At 36.1% G+C, this 21,121-nt stretch overlaps 1 protein-coding gene across 1 annotated transcript in view; it reads right to left on the bottom strand.

Moving 5' to 3' along the window:
- LOC136034996 (vesicle-fusing ATPase 1-like) overlaps positions 1-21,121 on the bottom strand; it is a 267,443-nt gene that overhangs the window by 131,526 nt on the left and 114,796 nt on the right. The gene's annotated exons all lie outside the window — the stretch shown is intronic.

Here is a 21,121-nt window from a genome sequence, read left to right as displayed (position 1 = left end):
TGTACTTTATCCTGAAAAGGGGGATAAACGCCCTAATATCAAGGATAATTTATTTTGGCTGTGGAAAGCAAACTCTCTTTACAAAAAAAGTACAATCGCTAATTACTTCAAAGTGGGTAAAAAGCTAGACAAAACATGGGTTAATAATTGGGCAGTGACTTGACCAGATAATTCCTTGCTGTAAAATCCCAAAAAAGGCTTCACACAATATGTATCTAGATTCTTAATAAATGTCCTACTTTCCCAGAAATCCCAAGAAACCACGAGGAAATTAAACATTTCACAATTTCTTTTTTTTTTGGGGGGGGGGGGAGAAGGACCCGAAGCCCCCCCCCCCCTGCGTACGTGCCAGGTAGGATTAGCCTTGGAAACGCCAAAATTTGTAATTAAAAGTAAAAGAGAATCACTGCTTAAGTTTACAAGAGAAACTGGCACACAAGTACTTTTACTAAATTTCAAGACACTGAAAAGAGGATATGCATATCTGCACATAGAAGAAGGGTGTGTGGCAAAATTCTGGTTGCTGGTTGGCACTAGCATTTTTAAATAGCTATTGGAGGCAATTACGGACGCAAAAATTTAAATCACAGGGAAATAGCCTAAAAGTATAAAGAAATAGGGGTTTGTGAAGAAGCATAGGCAGTAGGCTAAATTAAGATGGGGAAAATCATAAAATTTGGAAATTTGGGGAGGACACACTTTCCTGTTTATGCGTGTCCTGAAAGTTTGAAATAATATCTCCAAGGAGCAAGTTTCGTCAAACACCTTCAAAAATTCCCACGTTTCGGGTCGAAAATCGGGGAGGAGAATAGAGGAGATTTCCCCGAAACCCCAACCCCACTTCGTTAAACGACAATAATAACAATAATAAAAGAGTAACTATAATAAAAAAGAGTAAACTACAATAAAAAGTATAATAAAAAAGAGTAACTCTCTGAATGATAGGATAATGACAAAATACGGGGGAGTTATGTTCAATAAACATTTTTAGCACATAGAAACTGAGGAAGGAACGGAAAAAACGTGGCCCAAAAGATCGAACTGTGTTTTCCGTTTCTTTCTTTTATAACCTGAACTTATGTAAAGTGCGATATGGGCTTATTTAAAATTTATACGTACAAAGAACATTGCATATTATGATGTACCTGTCTAAGTGCTTTTCTGTCTAATCAAGAAAATTTTAAATGAGATAATTCAAAACATGTTTTGGACGACTTGGCCGTCACGTAGTCCAAAAACAAATGTTTACTTTTGTCAATGGTCACTGAAAAAAAACTATAGTAGCCTGTAGAAAACAATTATTTTCCTATTACTACTATGCAGAAAAACAGACTAGTTTCAGAGTTAACTCTTGGTTTACACACATGTTCGCGCATGAGCATGTACAATGTAAAATACTTTTTATATTGTACGCGTAAACAATGAGCATGTACATTGTACATGTTCGTGCATGTACAATAAGCAAATAAAATTCTTACATATCATGAAAAGTAAGAATTTTTTTTAATGAGCCTATTGACAGAAAACCTTCTTTTTTTTGACAGTCAAACAGGAGCGACCCGGCTCAATAGTAACCGAATCTCTAAAAAATGGAATTTTGATACCAATAGTTACATCAAAAGAATTGCAACTAATGCTGATTTTAAATATATAAATTTCATCAAGATCAGTTATACCCATCAAAAGTTACGAGCCTGAGAAAATTTACCTCATTTTAGAAAATAGGTGGAAACACCCCCTAAAAGTCATACAATCTTAATGAAAATCACACCATCAGATTCAGCGTATCAGAGAACCTCATTGTAGAAGTTTCAAGATCCTATCTACAAAAATGTGGAATTTCGCATTTTTTGTCAGAAGACAGATCACGGATGCGTGTTTATTTGTTTTTTTTTTCCCAGGGGTGATCGTATCGACTGAGTGGTCCTAGAATGTCACGAGAGGGCTCATTCTAACGGAAATTAAAAGTTCTAGTGCCCTTTTCAAGTGACCAAAAAATTGGAGGGCACCAATGCCCCCTCCCACGTTCATTTTTTCCAAAAAGTCACCGAATCAAAATTCTGAGATAGCCATTTTATTCACCATAGTCGAAAAACATAATAACTATGTCTTTAGGGACGACTTACTCCCCCGCAGTCCCCGTGGGAGGGGCTGCAAGTTAAAAACTTTGACCTGTGTTTTCACATAGTAATGGTTACTGGGAAGTGTACAGACGTTTTCAGGGCGATTTTTTGGTTTAGGGGGGAAGTTGAGGGGATGTTACGTGGGAGGATATTTCCATGGAGAAACTTCTCATGGGGGAAGAGAATTTCAATGAAGGGGGCGCAGGATCTTCTAGCATTATTTGAAAAAAAAAAACAATGCAAAAATAAATATGAAAAGTTTTTTCTACTGAAAGTTAGGTGCAGCATTAAAACTTAAACCAAACAAAAATTATTACGCATATGAGGGGTTTACCTCCTCGTTATACCTAACTCTTTACGCTAAAGTATTTTTAGTAATTTCAACCATTTATTCTATGGCCTTTGTGATTCAGAGGTCATTCTTAAGGAATTGGGACAAAATTTAAGCTTTAGTGTAAATAGCGAGTTATCGACGAGGGTTGAGCCCCCTCATATACGCAATAAAAGCATACGAATATAGAAGTTCCTTACGTAAGTTAATTCGTAAGTTACGTATATTTTTTACCAACGAAAACATTGGTAAAAATTAAAAGTTCTAGTTGCTTTTTTAAGTAATCAAAAATTGAAGGGCAACTAGGCCTCCTCCCTCGCTCCTTTTTTCTCAAAATCTTCCAAATAATTGCAATTAAATAATATGCAAATTTCGTTTTAATTATTCATGTGCGGAGAGCCAAGATCCAAACATAAATTAATTCAAAAACATCCAGAAATTAAATATAAAAAAAAGTTTTTTTAAATGAAAGTAAGGAGCAATATTCAAACTTAAAAGAACAGAAATTACTCCGTATATGAAAGGGGCTTTTCCTCCTCAACGCCCCGCTCTTTGCGCTAAAGTTTCTTACTGTTTTAAAAACAGAGTTAGGAGAAAGAGTCAAAGAGCCGTTGATGCTATATCTATCATATCAACTATCTTCTTCACTCACTGCTCCAGGCTATCACCCAGGATATTCGGTAAGTTGAGCTTAATTATAGCGCGTCATTCCAACACTTATAGTTCGTGGCAACGAACTGTAAGTTAGGAGCGGCCTGGCTTCATACTAACCGAAATTCTAAAAAACGGAATTTTGATGCCTATAGACGAATCAAAAGAATCGGCTTATTATGCTGATTTCAAATTTATAAGTTTCATTAAATTTAATCTTACCCATCAAAGACTATGAGTCTGAGAGAGTTCGTCTGATTTTCAAAGAAGGGGAAAACACCCCTAAAAGTCACATAATCTTAATGAAAATCACACCATCAGATTTAGCGTATTCGAGAACCCTACTGTATAGGTTTCAAGCTCCTATCTGCAAAAATGTGGAATTTTATATTTTTTAACAGAAAAAAGATCACGGATGCGTGTTTATTTATTTTTGTTCTCTCTCGGAGATGACCGAATTGACCCAGTGATCCTAGAATATCGTGAGAGGGCTTATTCAAACGTAAATTAAAATTTCTAGTGTCCTTGTAAAGTGACCAAAAACATTAAAGGGCAAATAGGCTCCCTCCCACGCCTCTTTTTTCTCAAAATTTTGAGATAACCATTTTGTTCTGCATAGTTAAAAAGCGGAGTAACTATGCCTTTGGAAATACATGAGCCCTAGAGCCGCCACAATTTTTCGCGTAGAGATGTTATCAGTAATTGCCAGGGGTAAATTTTCACCAGGATTGAACTGTATAGAGAAATTATCCGTGGGGAGGAGGGATTTTTCCATGGAGTTGGAGCTAGATTTCCTGGTATTATTAAAAATGATCAGAAATGAAATAAAAAAATCAAGTGTTTTCAACTGAAAGAAAGTAGCAACAATGCAACCTCAAACAAACAGAAATTATTACGTATACGAAGAGATTGTTCCTCCTCAACACCTCACTTTTTACGCTAAATTTTGAATTTTGTTCCAATTCTTTATGAAAAACTACTGAAATACAAGGTTCTTCAATCAGAACACTAAGAAGTTTTTTTTTTAAGTACGAATAAACTCAAACATAATCAAAACCAATTTTACGATGTTTACTAGAACCACTCCTGTCCCCATTCTTCCTGGTGCATTTCTCGTGCCTTTCTACCATTCACACAAGTCACAGAGATACGGTGTTTGGGGTTTATTCTGGACCAAAACCTGTGTTGGAGAACACACTGTAACATCCTAGCATACAAGTTGGCCAGGGCATTGGAGTTCTGAACCATTTTCAACACTTTTACCTTGAAAAATTTTACTTTAGCATTATTCCTTAGCAGCACCAAACATAAATTATCATGATTGCTAGATTCGGGTGTTTTTTTTTTTTTTTTTTTTTTTTTTTTTTTTTTTTTTTTTTTTTTTTTTTTTTTTTTTTTTTTTTTTTTGCAATTTTAGGTGAGTTCAAGTTCTGAAAAATAATGCTATAAGGTTGATAGTATTTATGATCATGGTATTCATAACACTGAGTCACTATTTAGACAGTTTAGTATGTTAAAGGTTGCTGAAATAACAGATTGTCAAATAGGAGTGTTTATATTCCAGTGTTTGAATGCCCTTGTACCAGATTTTGTTGTGATTTTTGATACCTAATTCATTTTATCGTGATTATTTGACCAGGAGTACTTCTTCTTCTACATCTGAGCCACGGAACACAACAAGAGCGAGTCATGTGACCAGGCACAATGGCTCATCAGTTTGGAAAATGGAAATTGACAATGTTAATGGTTTGAGAGGTTTTTTTCCCACTTGCATTGTTTTTGCTTTTTCTATATATTTTCTGTTTTCCCTTTTTTAGTTTTTTTTTTTACTTTATTTATTTCTCTTTATTATCATTGTTACTACCCCCACCCCTATCTTTCTAGGATTGCTAAGATGAATTGGCATGAATGATGTCTAGTCGGTCCCTTTATCAAGCTCTTTTGTTATTTGTTTCGTTTTTTGCTTTGGTATGACTTGTTGTTATATTAAGTTGTGTTTAAGTTAATAAAAGTGACAAAGTTGAATTGAAAAACTGGGATTCAGTTAAACTCTAGAGCTAGTTAGCACCACCAATACAGTTCAGTTTATTTGAATTATATGAAACTAAGTTAAGCTCAACCAATCAGTTGGCTTTAATATCAACCCTTAGCGGCATAGAAAAATGCTGTATTGGAGTTTATCATGTAATTGTCAGGTCCTGGCCGAGTGGATTGGTGCGCTGGATTCAGGATCTTTTGTCAGAGAGGACGCGGGTTCGAATCCCAGTGCACCCAATTGTTCAGTTTGGGACGGAGGTCAGTGGCGTGACTCTGTAAGCTTAGCCAGAGTCGACACAGCTCTAAATGAGTACCTGGAGAAATCTGGGGAAGCTAAAGAGGAAGGGTGTGCGAAAGTACAGGATGGTTGGCCCCCAACCCCCCATAGCACTTCGTGGCTGAAGGCCCAAGAAACGGAGATCAGCACCACCGGTAGGGACTGTAGAGTCTAATGCCGTATCCTTTGCATTTACCTTTTTGTCAGGTAGCGGCGCAGTGGGTTTGATCTCAGCTTGGCAATACGGAACCCAGAGTTCGAACTAAGCTGTAGCAACACACTGCAGGGCTGGAATTTGATTTTGGTGACGAGATTTGGCGAAAGCATTTCCATACTAATCTGAAGAAAAAGAAGACGATGAACCATATGGTTAAAGAAGAAGAGCAATAAGGTAGGTCTCAATATTTGATTCCGGTGTTGAGATGCAACAGAGTCTCCATAACAATCACAAGAAGAAGAAGAAGAACCTTATGGCGAGTCCTGTAGTGGCGCAATGCGATTGATCTCTGCTTGGTAATAGGGGACTGGAGTTCAAAATTACAGCAGCAATCCGCTGCAGGGCCCAGTATTTGGATCCAGTGACGAGATAGTGCGAAAGCATCACACTAGTAATCCAAACAAGAAGAAGTAGAAAGAACCATATGGTCAATGTCCTTTAGTGGAGCAGCGGGATTGATCAGAGCTAGGAAATACGGGGCCTGAAGTTAGGTCTCACATGCAGTAACCCACTGAAGGGTCCAGAACTTGATTTAGGTAATGAGATTTTGCGAAAGTGTCTCCATAATAATCCATACAATGAAAATTTTCAATCTTAACTAGATTAAATAAAAAAACAATGTTTTTTTAACTAAAAGTAAGGAGCAATATTAAAACTTAAAACGAGTAGAAATTAATCCGTATATGAAAAGGGCTTTTCCTCCTCAACGTCCCGCTCTTTACGCTAAAGTTTGACTTTTCTCTTAACTCTACTTTTTAAAATAGTAAAAAAAAAACTTTAGTGTAAAGAGCGGTGCGTTGAGGAGGAAAAGCCTTTTTCATATACGGAGTAATTTCTGTTCATTTTAATTTTTAATGTCGCTCCTTACTTTTAGTGAAAAAAACTTGTTTTTTATTTAATTTCTGGACGTTTTTGAATTAATACATGTTTTGATCTTGGCTCTCCACAAATAAATAATTAAAACGAAATTTGCATATTAATTATTTTTTGGCTAAACGGCTTTCTCATAGTTTTAATCGGAAGAGCCTAGTTGCCCTCCAATTTTTGGATTGCTTAAAAAAGGCAACAAAAAGTTTAAATCTCTTAAGTAAATTTTCATTAATAAAAAATATATATAGCTTACAAATTAACTTACGTAATGAACTTCCATATTCTTATGTTTTTATTGCGTATATCAGGGGGTTCACCCCCGCTTCAATACCTCACTCTTTACACTAAAGCTTAAATGTTGTCCCAATTCCTTAAGAATGACCCCGAAATCACAAAGGCCGAAGAATAAATATTTGAAATTACTAAAAATATTTTAGCGTGAAGAGCTTGATATTACGAGGAGGTAAACCCCTCATATGCGTAATAATTTCTGTTCGTTTTAAGTTTTAATGATGCTCCTTATTTTCAGTTGAAAAAAAACTTTTCATATTTATTTATTCATTTTTTTTTAATAATGCTAGAAGGTCCTGCACCCTCTTGATTGAAATTCTCTTCTCCCATGACAAATTTCTCCATGGAAATATCACCCAACGTAACCCCCCATCGCCACCCCCAAACCAAAAAATTCCCCTGAAAACGTCTGTACATTTCCCAATAGCCATTACTATATGTAAACACAGGTCAAAGTTTGTAACTTGCAGCCCCTCCCACGGGGACAGTGGAGGAGTAAGTCGTCCCTAAAGACATATTTATTAGGTTTTTTTACTAGGGTGAATAAAATGGCTATCTCAGAATCTTGATCTGGTGACTTTGGGGAAAAAATGAGTCTGGGAAGGGGCCTAGATGCCCTCCAATCTTTTTGGTCACTTAAAAAGGGCACTAGAACTTTTAATTTCCTTAAGAATGATCCGTCCTCTCACGACATTCTAGGACCACTGAGTCGATACGATCACCCCTGGGAAAAAAACAACAACAACAAAAAAAAAACAAAAAAAAAACCAAATAAACGCGCATCCGTGATCTGTCTTCTGGCAAAAATGCGAAATTCCACATATTTGTAGATAGAAGCTTGGAACTTCTACAATAGGGTTCTCTGATTCGCTGAATCTGATGGTGTAATTTTCGTTAAAACTGTATGACTTTTAGGGGGTGTTTCCCCCTATTTTCTAAAATGAGGCAAATTTTCTATGACCCTTAACTTTTGATGGGTAAGACTAATCTTGATGAAACTTATATAGTTAAAATCAGCATTAAAATGCAATTCTTTTGATGTAACTTATCGGTATCAAAATTTTATTTTTTAGAGTTTTGGTTACTATTGAGCCGGGTCGCTCATTACTACAGTTCGTTACCACGAACTGTTTGACAACCAGATCAATTGTTATTATGGATCAGTCTGTTGCTAGCTGAGGCATTGATATTGGCTAAATCCAAAGGGTTAGACGGATGTAGTATTTTGTGCTAGTGTCATACACGTAGCGTTAAAAGCGTACAACCCGGATTTTCACAGAAAAGGTGGCGTATTATCAGCAAGTATTTTAAGTTTGAAAATGTTTTGAAACATATTGAAAATATTCCAACATCCTAGTTCAAAATCTAGTGCAAGACGTCTAATTAAAAACGGCTATTTTGAGCTAAAAGAGCAGTACGTCTGTCTAGCTCTTCATCGTTAACTTAATTTCTTCAGAAATGAGCCTTCAGGAGCAACAAATGTCAACAATTGTCTTCTTTTAATAGAATTTTGCCAAATTTAGTCGTCTCCTTAGTTTGAATGATCTCAGTAGTGTAATCTTATTCATACATATTTTCCCTGTTGCCTTTCAAATCCCTGTTTTCTTAGAAGAGCATTACTTCAAAATTGAAGCAGTATTAGCACTAATGACATTTGATGAAACGCCAAGCTTAATAAGCAATGGATAACTTCAACAAATTTCATCTAAACAAAAGATTAAATTCAGATTCTGTATCCGAAGATATTTGGCAGATTCGTTTAGTTTATAGTAAGTTTGAAAGTAGAAAAAGTACAGGAGAGGCTTCAAAGCATAGGAGGACAAAAAAATTAGGCCAAAATGACAAAATGTGTAAATAACTAGCCAGAAGGTACAAGGGTGTACCTAAGAAAGAGATAAGATAATACAAGCGGATACTACTCGAATATTTCATAAGTGTAGAATTCAAAATATTGAGGATTAATATTGTAACGTATTTGTGGAACACATTAAGATAGTAAGATCACAGAGAAACAAATTTTACTTGTGAAAAATGTTTTAACTCAAAAATAATGGTGCTTGTGACTCGTTAATATTTGTCACAAAAGAACCAATCATGTTTCAAAAAAGCGGGGTTATTTGTCTCTCCAGAAATTATATTTCCTATTTGGTCTAGATTCGTCACTCAGCATTGGTTAACCCGGTTTTTAAAAGGCTGGGCTATTTTCCTTTCCAGGCATAAGGACTAACGTTGGCGGCTTCAGAAACTACATCACAAAAAAAAAACAATGAAATTAAAACGCACTTTTTAACACGGTAGTATTGAAGGGTAACCTCTCTTTTTCTTTTAGATGTAACTTAGCAGTTTATAATGGTTTACTTCATCGACAGAGCTTGAATCATATGCTATCTTAACACGAACATGCGACCTCAACGCGAATATGTGATTCCAACAGCGCTCTTGGTCTTTAGACGGTTATGGGGGATGTGGCCCTATGCTTATTTGAGGTAATTTCTGTCTATATTAGTGAACTATTGTATGCCTTTAAATCTGCTTGTTTTATATTTCAATAACGCTCGTTGTTTTCTTGAAAAGCCTTTTTTACAGGGAAATGTTTTTTTTTCAAATTAATATTCAAGAAAAAGTTTGGTGTACAGTAAACACTTCATCAAATTGAAGACAAGACTTCCTATTAGCCAACTGTTTACTTGGTTATAAACAATACATATCCTTTTGTATACTCATCTGATATTCTACTTAAGGAGGATATTGCTATGGTGATGCATATCCAAGTAAGGATTCGCTTCATCATTCTTTGGGATTAAAATTTCTCCACTAATCTATCATTGTTCAATCATCTTGGGAATTATTTAGAGAACTTGGTTCCTTCGAAGACATTGGAATTGGAAAATCTAAGGGTGTACGCACAAGGTTGCTTAATATAGGCGAGATCAAAAGACAACAAGAGCTAAGAGCTCATATGGCACTTGTGACGAGGCCGGAAGAGCCAAGACCCAAGAGCTTATATGGCATGAGCTCTAGCAAAATTCTAAGAATCAATAGATTGATTTAAAAGAAAAATCAGAGGCCTAAAGCCGGTATGGATTTAAAATAAGAGCTCTGAGTCAGGAGGTCCTTCTAAATATCAAAATTCATCAAGATCCGATCACCCACTCATAAGTTAAAAATACCTCATTTTTTTCTAATTTCCCCCCCTTCAGCCCCCAAGTGTTCGAATCGAGGAAAACGACTTTATCAATTCAATTTGCGCAGCTCCCTGACACGCTTACCAATTTTCGTCATCCTAGCACGTCCGGAAGTACCAAACTCACCAAAGCACTGAGCCCCATCCCCTAACTCCCCTAGAGAGAGCGGATCCAGTCCGTTTACGTCAATCACGTATCTAGGACATTTGCTTATTCTACCAACCAAGTTTCATCCCGACCTCTCCACTCTAAGCGTTTTCCAAGATTTCTGGTTTCCCCCTCAAACTCCCCCAAATGTCAACAGATCTGCTCGGGGTTTGAAATAACAGCTCTGAGACATGAATTCTTTCTAATTTTTCAAATTTCATTAAGATCCGGTCATCTGTTCTTAAGCTAAAAATACCTCAATTTTTCTAATTTTTCTAAATTAACACCCCCCAGCTCCTCCAAAGAGAACGGATCCGTTCCAATTATGTCAATCACGTATCTATGACTTGTGCTTATTCTTCCCATCAAGTTTCATCCCGATCTCTCCACTCTAAGCGTTTCCTAAAATTTCCGGTTTCCGAGATTTCGGAAACCGGAAACTCCAATGTCACCAGATCTGGTAGGGATTTAAATTGAAAGCTCTAAAGCACAAGATCATTCCAAATATCAAACTTCATTAAGATCTGCCCAACCGTTCGTAAGTTAAAATACCTCATTTTTTTAATTTTCCGAATTACTCCCCCTCAACTCCACCAAAGAGAGCGGATCCGGTCCGGTTATGTCAGTCACGTATCTTGGACTTGTGCTTATTCTTCCCACCAAGTTTCATCCTGATCTCTCCGCTTTAAGCGTTTTCCAAGATATCCGATCCCCCCCCAAAGACCCTGGATCCCGTCGGGATTTAAAATAGGACATCTGAGTTACGAGGTCGTTCTAAATATGAGATTTCATTTAGATCTGATCACTCCTTCGTAAGTTAAAAATACCTCATTTTTTTCAAATTTTTCAAAATTAAAGCTCCCCCACCCAACTCCCCCAAAGAGAGCGGATCCGTTCTGGTTATGTCAATCACGTGTCTAGGACTCGTGCTTATTTTTCCCACCAAGTTTCATCCCGATCCCGCCGCTCTAAGCGTTTTCCAAGATTTTAGGCCCCCCTTCAACTCCCCCAATGTCACCGGATCCGGTCGAGATTTAAAATAAGAGCTCTGACACGATATCCTTCCAAACATCAAATTTCATTAAGATCCGATCACCCATTCGTAATCTCAAAATACCTCATTTTTTCTAATTTTTTCGATTTAGCCCCCCCCCCCCCACCCGCAGCTGGTCGAATCAGGAAAATGACAATTTTTAATTTAATCTGGTCTGATTCCTGATACGCCTGCCAAATTTCATCTTCCTAGCTTACCTGGAAGCCTAAACTAGCAAAACCTGGACAGATAGACCGACAGACAGACAGACCGACAGAATTTGCGGTCGCTATATGTCACTTGGTAGATACCAAGTGTCATAAAAAACCAGGATGGCGCACGTGGGCAAGGATTTGTCTACAGCAATGACAACTGCTTTCAGTACGCAACTCTTCGGGAAGCTCTTGTTAAAGCTGATGTTCAAAGTGTGACGATGGCTATGAAGCCGAGCTCCTGCACAGGGGTAAAAGAAATAGAACTTGAAGAACATGTGTTCTATTTTTTAGATTGAGATGTTTGTGATAAAGCCTCATCACAAGAATAGTACAATGGTTATTTTGAATATAATAAAGTTTGACGCTTCATGCGAATATTTGGTTTCTCATAGAGGCCTCTATGCCACCATAAATATTAAATAATAAATATAAATAAATAAATATAAATAAATGTAAATATCAATTATTAAAGAAAACACAAGTTACAAAAGGGAAAGGTTATCCATAAAACTTCGGGGGCTACTCTAGAATGTCTTTAAAGTACCTAAGATAGTTTAACTGAAATCTAATAATTTAAATTGGTTAAGAAGGAAATTGCAGAACCATGTATACCGTAAAAAATTAGGAAAAATCGGCCATTTAATTTTTAATGAAAGAGACAGCATATACAGCTATGCATGGCAGGTAGCACCACAGGGAACTACCAAAACTGTCAAATTGCACAAATAAAATTTTAACCTTTTCCCAGCAGATATGCTGGAGTATTTTTAGAAGCTGCCTTTTTCTGAACTTTAAAAAGAAAATTCTGATACGTTTAATCGAAAAAACAAACAAAATAAAACAACAAATCAAAACAAATAAAAAAACCAAATTCGCATTTTCTAATATTTAAGTTTCATTAAATCTGAATATCTCTATCTCCAGGACACAACGGGAGAAGTTAAATGGTTTTTCTAATATTACTGGGACAGTAGGGGGGTTTGCTTTTAGTTTTCTGCCGTTTATTCGAATCTCTTATCCAAATTCTACAAGTTTTGGCTAGACCGACCACTCAATTCTAAATAGTTTGGTCAAGCGAACTAAAAAAGGTTTCAATGGAAGAGATAGGAGATTATTTAAGGTACCACATCGCCTGGGTATCTCAAAGCACGAAAATACTTCTGTGATTATTCGACAGTTGAGATTAAGGTTTATCCACCTACCGGATTGTGTTTTCCAAACTAGCTTTGCATATAATTTTTATACTGAGAAACGCGTTAAGAAGACTTGCATAAACAAGCTAAATATGATCATTTTTTCCTATCGTTTAGGAAAACTTAAATCGTTCTATAAGAATTATAAATAATAATATATTTATAGTCTATTATATTATATAAATAATAAATAATATTTATAGTCTGGCTCTGAGAATTGATAGACGTGAAACTATTGAAACCAATTATATTGGAAATCCAAGTGGTTGGCCCTTTCGGTGCAAGTTACAGCTGTAGAATTGTATTAAAATCAAAGGTTTACACAAACCTCACATCGGCCTCACTTTCACAGGGAATCACTTTCGGCCTTACTTTCGTAGGTATATCTTACACAAACCTCGCTTCGGCCTCACTTTCGTAAGTATAGTTTACACAAACCTCGCTTCGACCTCACTTTGATAGGGAACCACTTTTGGCCTCACTTTCGTAGGTGTATTTTACACAAACCTCCTTTGGCCTCACTTTCGTAGGGAAATTTGACGAGGCTTTTATATTGGAGATCGTAAAATTTAAAATGAAGGAATACTTGAATGTCCATTTTTCGCCTCTTAGAAAAAATTAATCTAAGAACCAACAAGAGCTAAGAGCTCATATGGCACTTGTGACGAGGCGAAAAGAGCTAAGAGCCAAGAGATCATATGGTATGAGCTCTAACAAAATTCTATGAATCAATAGATTGATTTAAAAAGGAAAATAAGAGGCTTAATGCCGGTCAGGATTTAAAATAAGAGCTCTGAGTCACGATGTCCTTCTAAATATCAAAATTAATTAAGATCAGATCACCCACTCGTAAGCTATAAATACCTATTTTTTTCTAATTTTCCTCTCCCTTTAGCCCCCCAGATGGTCGAATCTGGGAAAACGACTTTATCAAGTCAAATTGTGCAGCTCCTTGACACGCCTACCAATTTTCTTCGTCCTAGCACGTCCAGAAGCACCAAACTCGCCAAATCACTGAACCCCTCCCACCAACTCCTCCAAAGAGAGTGAATCCAGTACGATTCTGTCAATCACGTATCAAGGACATTTGTTTATTCTATCCACCAAACTTCATCCCGATTCCTCCACTCCAAGTGTTTTTCCAAGATTTCCCCCTCCAACTCCCCCAATGTTAAAAGATCTGGTCAGGATTTGAAATAAGAGCTCTGAGACATGAATTCCTTCTAAAAATCGATTTTCATTAAGATACGATCATCTATTCGTAAGATAGAAATACCCCAATCTTCACGTTTTCCAAGATTTCCGATTTCCCCCTCCAATTCCCCCCAACGTCACAGGATCTGGTTGGAATTTAAAATTCGAACTTTAAAGCACAAAATCCTTCTAAATATGAAATTTCGTTAAGATCTAGTCACCCTTTCGTAAGTTACAAATACCTCAATTTTCAAAATTACCCCCCCCCCCAATTCTACCAAAGAGAGCAGATCCGGTCCAGTTATGTCAGTCACGTATCTTAGACAGGTTTCTATTCTTCCCATCCAGTTTCATCCTGATCTCACCGCTTTAAGTATTTTCTAAGATTTCCGGTCCCCCAACCCCCCCCCCCCCAATTACGCTTGATCCGGTTTAGATTTAAAATAAGAGATCTGAGTTACGAGGTCCTTCTAAATATGAAGTTCATGAAGATCCGATCACTCCTTCGTAAGTTAAAAATACGTAATTTTTTCTTATTTTTCAGAATTAACCCCCCCCCCCCCTCAATAGAGCAGATCCGTTCCAATGATAAAAATCACGAATGTAAGACTTATGCTTATTTTTCCAACCAAGTTTCATCCCGATCCCTCCAATCTAAGCGTTTTCCATGATTTTAGGTTCCCCCCCCCCAAACTTCCCCCAATGTCACCAGATTCGGTCAGGATTTAAAATAAGAGCTTTGAGACACGATATCCTTCTAAATATCAAATTTCATTGAGATCCGATCATCCGTTCGAAAGTTAAAAATACCTCATTTTTTCTAATTTTTCAGAATTAATCCCTCCTCCAACTACCCCAAAAAGAGCAGATCCGTTCCAATTATGTCAATCATGTATCTAGGACTTGTGCTTATTTTTCCCAAGAAGTTTCATTCCGATCCCTCCACTCTAAGTCTTTTCCGAGTTTTAGGTTTCCCCCTCCCAACCCCCCCCCAATATCACCAGATCCGATCGAGATTTAAAATAAGAGCTCTGAGACACGATATCCTTCTAAATATCAAATTTCATTGAGATGCGATTACCCGTTCGTAAGTTAAAAATACCTCATTTTTTCTAATTTTTCAAAAATAACCCCCCCCCAACTACCCCAAAGAGAGCGGATCTGTTCCGTTTATGTCAATCATGTATCTAGGACTTGTGTTTATTTTTCCCACCAAGTTTCATCCCGATCCCTCCACTCTTAGTGTTTTCCAAGTTTTAGGTTTCCCCCTCCCAAATCCCCCCCAATGTCACCAGATCCGGGCAGGATTTAAAATAAGAGCTCTAAGACACGATATCCTTCTAAAAATCAAATTTCATTGAGATCCGATTACTCGTTCTTAAGTTAAAAATACCTCATTTTTTCTATTTTTTCAGAAATACACCCCCCCAACTACCCCAAAGAGAGCGGATCCGTTCATATTATGTCAATCAAATATCTGGGACTTGTACTTATTTTTCTCATCAAGTTTCATCCCGATCCCTCCACTCTAAGTGTTTTCCAAGATTTTAGGTTCCCCCCTCCAACTCCCCCCAATACCATCAGATCCGGTCGGGATTTAAAATAAAAGCTCAGACACACTATATCATTCCAAACATCAAATTTCATTAAGATCCCATCACCCGCTCATAAGTTAAAAATACTTCATTTTTCTATTTTTCCGAATTAACCGGCCCCCCACTCCCCCCCCCAGATGGTCGAATCGGGAAAACGACTATTTCTAATTTAATCTGGTCCGGTCCCTGATATGCTTGCCAAATTTCATTGTCCTAGCTTACCTGGAAGTGCCTAAAGTAGCAAAACCGGTTACGACAGACAGACCGACAGACAGACCGGCAGAATTTACGATTGCTATATGTTACTTGGTTAATACCAAATGCCATAAAAACCGATTATATCTTGGATTTTTTAAAGATTAAATTAAAAAAAACAGGTTTTTTCAACTGAAAGTAAGGAGCGACATTAAAACTTAAAACGAACAGAAATTACTTCGTATATGAAAGGGGCTGCTTCCTCATCATTGCCCCACTCTTTACGCTAAAGTTTGACTCTTTCTCTCAACTCTTCTCTTTAAAACAATAAAAAACTTTAGCGTAAAGAGCGGGGCGTTGATGAGGAAGCAGCCCCTTTCATATACGAAGTAATTTCTGTTCGTTTTAAGTTTTAATGTCGCTCCTTACTTTCAGTTGAAAAAACTTGATTTTTTTTATTTAATTTCTGAACGTTTTTGAATCAATACATGTTTTGATTTTGGCTCTCCGCAGAGGAATAATTAAAACGAAATTTGCATATTTTTTTTTATTTTTTTTTTTTTATTTTTTTTTTTTTTTTGGCTAAATAGCTTTCTCATAATTTTGATCGAATGATTTTGATAAAAAAAAAAGAGCGGGGGAGGAACCCTAGTTGCCCTCCAATTTTCTGGTTAATTAAAAAGGCAACTAGAACTTTTAATTTTTTACGAATCTTTTTATTAGTAAAAGATATAATTTTGTCCCAATTCATTAAGAATGACCCCTGAATCACAAAAGCCGTAGACTAAAAATACTTTAGCGTAAAGAGCGAGGTATTAGGAGGAGGTGAGCCCCTCATATGGGTAATAATTTCTGTTCGTTTTAAGTTTTAATGCTGCTCCTTACTTCCAGCTGAAAAAAACTTTTTCATATTTATTTTTTCATTGTTTTTTTTTAAGTAGTGCTAGTAAATCCTGCGCTCCCTTCATGGAAATTTTCTTCCCCCATGACAAATTCCTCGATGGAAAGCTCCCCCAGAATATCCCCCTCTTCTCAACCCCTCCCCCTAACCAAAAAATCCTCCTGAAAACGCCTGTGCACTTCCCAATAACCATTACTATATGTAAGCACTGATCAAAGTTTGTAACTTGTAGCCCCTCCCACGGGGACTCTGGGGGAGTAAGTCGTCTCCAAAGACATAGTTATAAGGTTTTTCGACTACGCTAAATAAAATGGCTATCTCAGAATTTTGATCCGTTGACTTTGGGAAAATAATTAGCGTGGGAGGGGGCCTAGGTGCCCTCCAATTTTTTGATCACTTAAAAAGGGCACTAGAACTTTTCATTTCCGTTAGAATGAGCCCTCTCGCAACATTCTAGGACAACTGGTTCGATATGATCACCCCTGGAAAAAAAAACAAACAAATAAACACACATCCGTGATCTGCCTTCTGGCAAAAAATACAAAATTCCACATTTTTGTAGATGGGAGCTTGAAACTTCTACAGTAGGGTTCTCTGATACGCTGAATCTGATGGTGTAACTTTCGTTAAGATTCTATTTTAGGGGGTGTTTCCCCCTATTTTCTAAAATAAGGCAAATTTTCCCAGGCTCGTAACTTTTGATGGGTAAGACTAAACTTGATGAAGCTTATATATTTGAAATCAGCATTAAAATGCAATTCTTTTGATGTAGCTACTGATATAAAAATTCTATTTTTTAGAGTTTTGGTTAATATTGAGCCGGGTCACTCCTTACTACAGTTCGTTACCATGAACTGTTTGATGACAGCTAAAACTCTTATGGTTTCAGACTTGGCTGGAAAATTTTGTAACATATAGAAAGGGTTCAAACCACTCCCCAGTAAAAAAAAATATTAAAGAATAGGCGACTAAAATGTGTTTTTAAAGTTCGATCAAGTGAGTTGAGCTCAACAAACTTATAAGACGGGACAAATCCAGTCTTGGTTAAAAAATTCCCCGCTCAATACAAATACCATTCCACATCAAAACTTTAAATCGTGGCCATTAAACTTGAGCATATGTAATTTGTAATAAAAACTTCTATACGCTTATATCCTCTTCAGATCATTTGAGTGGAAAAGCATGTTTCCTGTCTTTTTTTTATTTTGTTTTTTGTTTCGGTTTTTACTATTCTTAACAAATTAATACGAGTACAACCATGAATAGAGATGGGTCAAAACTCATTTAGATGTTGCATTAAAACTCTTTCCATATAAAATAATGGAAGAAACGTTAAGGTATCTTGGCCACATTTTTTGGATTAAAGATGAGGGATTGCTAAACCATGTGCTTTATGGTTATCCATTACGGGTCGAATGAAAAGAAGTTAATCCCCAAACAGGGCGGGGAGGGGTCAGAATAAAGGATTTGAAGAGAATAGGGACTTCATGGGAGGGGGTAAAAGTGAAGTTTTGAACAGATTGGGGAGGAAGAGGAGCGAACGCAGCTGAGGTGGCCTCAGGCGGCTTGGTGCTGCAGTGAGTTCCTAGTAGTAGTAGTAGTAGCAGCATTAAAGCTCTATGAAGAAATTTCAAGACTAATAGGCATGCCAATTGACAGGGACACGCGTAGATTGTGACTAGGTACATTAGGCAGGGCGATTGAGACCCGAGAATGGGCCCCGGAAAAAAAATTCCATGTATTGCCTTAAGCTCAACGAACTTCAGGTAATGGGCCTTCTTTTACATCAAAAAAAATTCCCCGTTCAATTTACTCATCATTTCCCAAAAACAATTAAATCGTGGCCATTACTTGAGCACAGGTGGTTCATAATAAAAACATCATCACATCCCCATTAGAGCATTTATTTGGAAGACCCCAATTCATGAATTACTTCTTTTTTTCTATTTCTTAATATTCTCAGCACGTTAATACGCATATCGCCATGAATAAACATTGGCTAAAACTCATGACAGGCAGATTTACTAAATATTCTAGTCCCAAGATTAAATAAAGGTTCGAAATTTTATTTTATTTACTTTAAATGTAGTTTCGGTGCAAGGTTTGTCAGTTTCTGGTTTTTTATGTGGTACACAATTTTACTGTGTCCAAATTTTCTAAAGAAGAACAAATTCTTTCAATCTATTGCCGGGCATTTCACTTTGCAATCTTTTCCTGTTGATTGATTTAAAAAAAAAAATCTTTCCGAAAAAGGGGTTTTCTAAAGAAAAGTAAAGGCCATATTGAACTTAAGATCAGAAGAAATAGAAACCTACAATAACTCAAACTCAAAACAATCAGAAGTTACTATTAAAGAATAAATTAAACCCAAAACGAACATAAATTAAATAAACAATCATAGCAAAAAACAAAATACAGCAGGTACCAATATAAATGACCAAATAGATCTCAAAACGAGTAAGAATATTTTGCTATTGAGGCGCGAATGAAACCCGAAACAAACAGAAATTAAATAAACAATCATAGCAAACAAACAAACAATAGTAACTAATCTAAAAACAAGTGAAACTTATTGAATATGCAAATCCAGCCTGAAACCAAAAAAAAAATCTCTACAAAGAAGAGTTTGGATCTTGCCTCCTTCTTTCACTGTAAAAGTCTAAAATCAACTGCGTAACTGGCGCTTTACTAATACAATTAATTATTGAAAGATCATCAGTTCTAGAAATTATTTGACTGTAATTCTATTTTTATTTTTAATGCTGCAATAACTGGAAAAGAAGAGATCTGTAATATTTATTTTCAGTGAAGCACCAATGACGTAGTAGGCCTTAGACTTTTACAGTTAGAGAAGGGGGCAGTATCCAAACTCTTGTTTATAGTGAAGCTATATTTGTCTTGAACTGTCTTGGGAAGAACTAATAATATTAAACTAAATATTTGATATATAATGATATTGATGCTGAAAGCTTTTCAGTTTAAAATTTAATTTTACTGTAATTTTTATGTTTATTTTCAATGTTTTAGCAAGTTCAAAAGAAAATGTTTGTAATATATTTCATTTTCAGTAAAGCGCCAATGACGCAGTAGGATTTAGACTTTTATAGTGAAAAAAGGAAGCAAAACCCAAACTCTTATTTGTAGTTTTTTGTTCGTTTCAAGCTGGATCTGCATATTCAATTTAAGTTTCACTCGTTTTTAAATTTATTTACTCATTTGTAGTAGTAACTATTGTTTGTTTGTTTGCTACGATTGTTGGTTTAGTTTCTGTTCGTTTTGGGTATCATTTATGCCTCAATAGCAAAACATTTTGTTCGTTTTAAGCTTGATTACATTTTCATTTTCAACTTAAGCTTTACTCGTTTTGAGATTTATTTATTCATTTATATTAGTACCTATTGTTTGTTTTGCTATGATTGTTTATTTAATTTCTGTTCGTTTTGGGTTTCATTTATTCTTTGATAGCAATTTTTGGTTGTTTTGAGTTTGAGTTATCGTAGGTTTCTATTTCTTTTGATTTTAAGTTTAATATGACTTTTACTTTTCTTTGAAAAACTTCCTTTCCAGAGATTTTTTTCTTAAATTAATTTCTGTTCGTTTTTGATTACCGAAGTTTAAGTTTTCAAATTCCCTATTTCAAATGTTTTTCTTTATTCTAAAAATAAATTGACAGCTTAGGTACAAGATTGTGTTTCACGCAGGCCAGATTTAAAGCTTTGACGCCTCTAGGTCCAAGCGTTTTTGATGCTTCGATTTTGCAAGATTTTTTGGGGGAAATCCCTAAAACTTCGGGAATAATGAAAGCCACAGAGCCTTGTGGGCCTATTGGTAAATTCTGGTCTGGTTTCACTGCAATTTTCATTTTATTCTCAATGTTGTAATTATAACAAAATTTGTTCTTATTATTAAATTTGTTCTTATTATATTACAATATTCGTAATATAATTCCTCTTAGTAAAGCGCCAAATACACAGTAGGGCTTTTACCGTTACAGAAATGGGCAGTAAACCATACTCTTGTTTGTACTGAAGACACCATTCAGTAGACTTACATGACCCCTACTCCCTGAAAACAACCGTGGTCTGACAACCAATCCTTAATCCAATTCTCACTTGTGTTTGAATCCTGTTCTCCCAATTACTATAATAAAATAGAAATAAACTAATCTTGCGGAACTTTGTAGCCACACAGTAAGAGAATTATAATTCTAAGCGAATTAGTTATTTAATTAGTAGAACATTTTTACCGTTAGGGAAACGGGCAGTAGCCTTTGTTTGTAGTGAAGATACCATTAATTAGATGTAAATTTTATTTTACATTTTAACAAACGAATTTGTATCGGTTGGGTTTGGGGAAAAAAGGGCAAGAGGGGAGGGGGCTAGTTGCCTTCGGATGTCTTTTGACTCTTAAAAAGTGAACTAGAGCATTTAATTTCCAATCAAATGAGGCCTCTCCGAAGTTTTTACGAGCATCCCTTCCATAAGAACCGTATATGGTCCAAGAGCTATTTTCAACTATTTTTAAAAATGACTATCTTAAAGTTCATATCGGATTGGTTTGAAAAAAATAGGGTGTGGAGGGGGGGAGGTCTAGATGCCCCTGATCTCTTTTGACTCTTAAAAAGTGAACTAGAACTTTCAATTTCCAATCAAATAAGTCCTTTTTG

Source organism: Artemia franciscana, chromosome 13, assembly GCF_032884065.1.
Source record: "Artemia franciscana chromosome 13, ASM3288406v1, whole genome shotgun sequence".
Classification (NCBI taxonomy): domain Eukaryota; kingdom Metazoa; phylum Arthropoda; class Branchiopoda; order Anostraca; family Artemiidae; genus Artemia; species Artemia franciscana.
The sequence above is the reverse complement of the archived record's forward strand: the minus strand, read 5'-3'. Positions and strand labels throughout refer to the sequence as shown.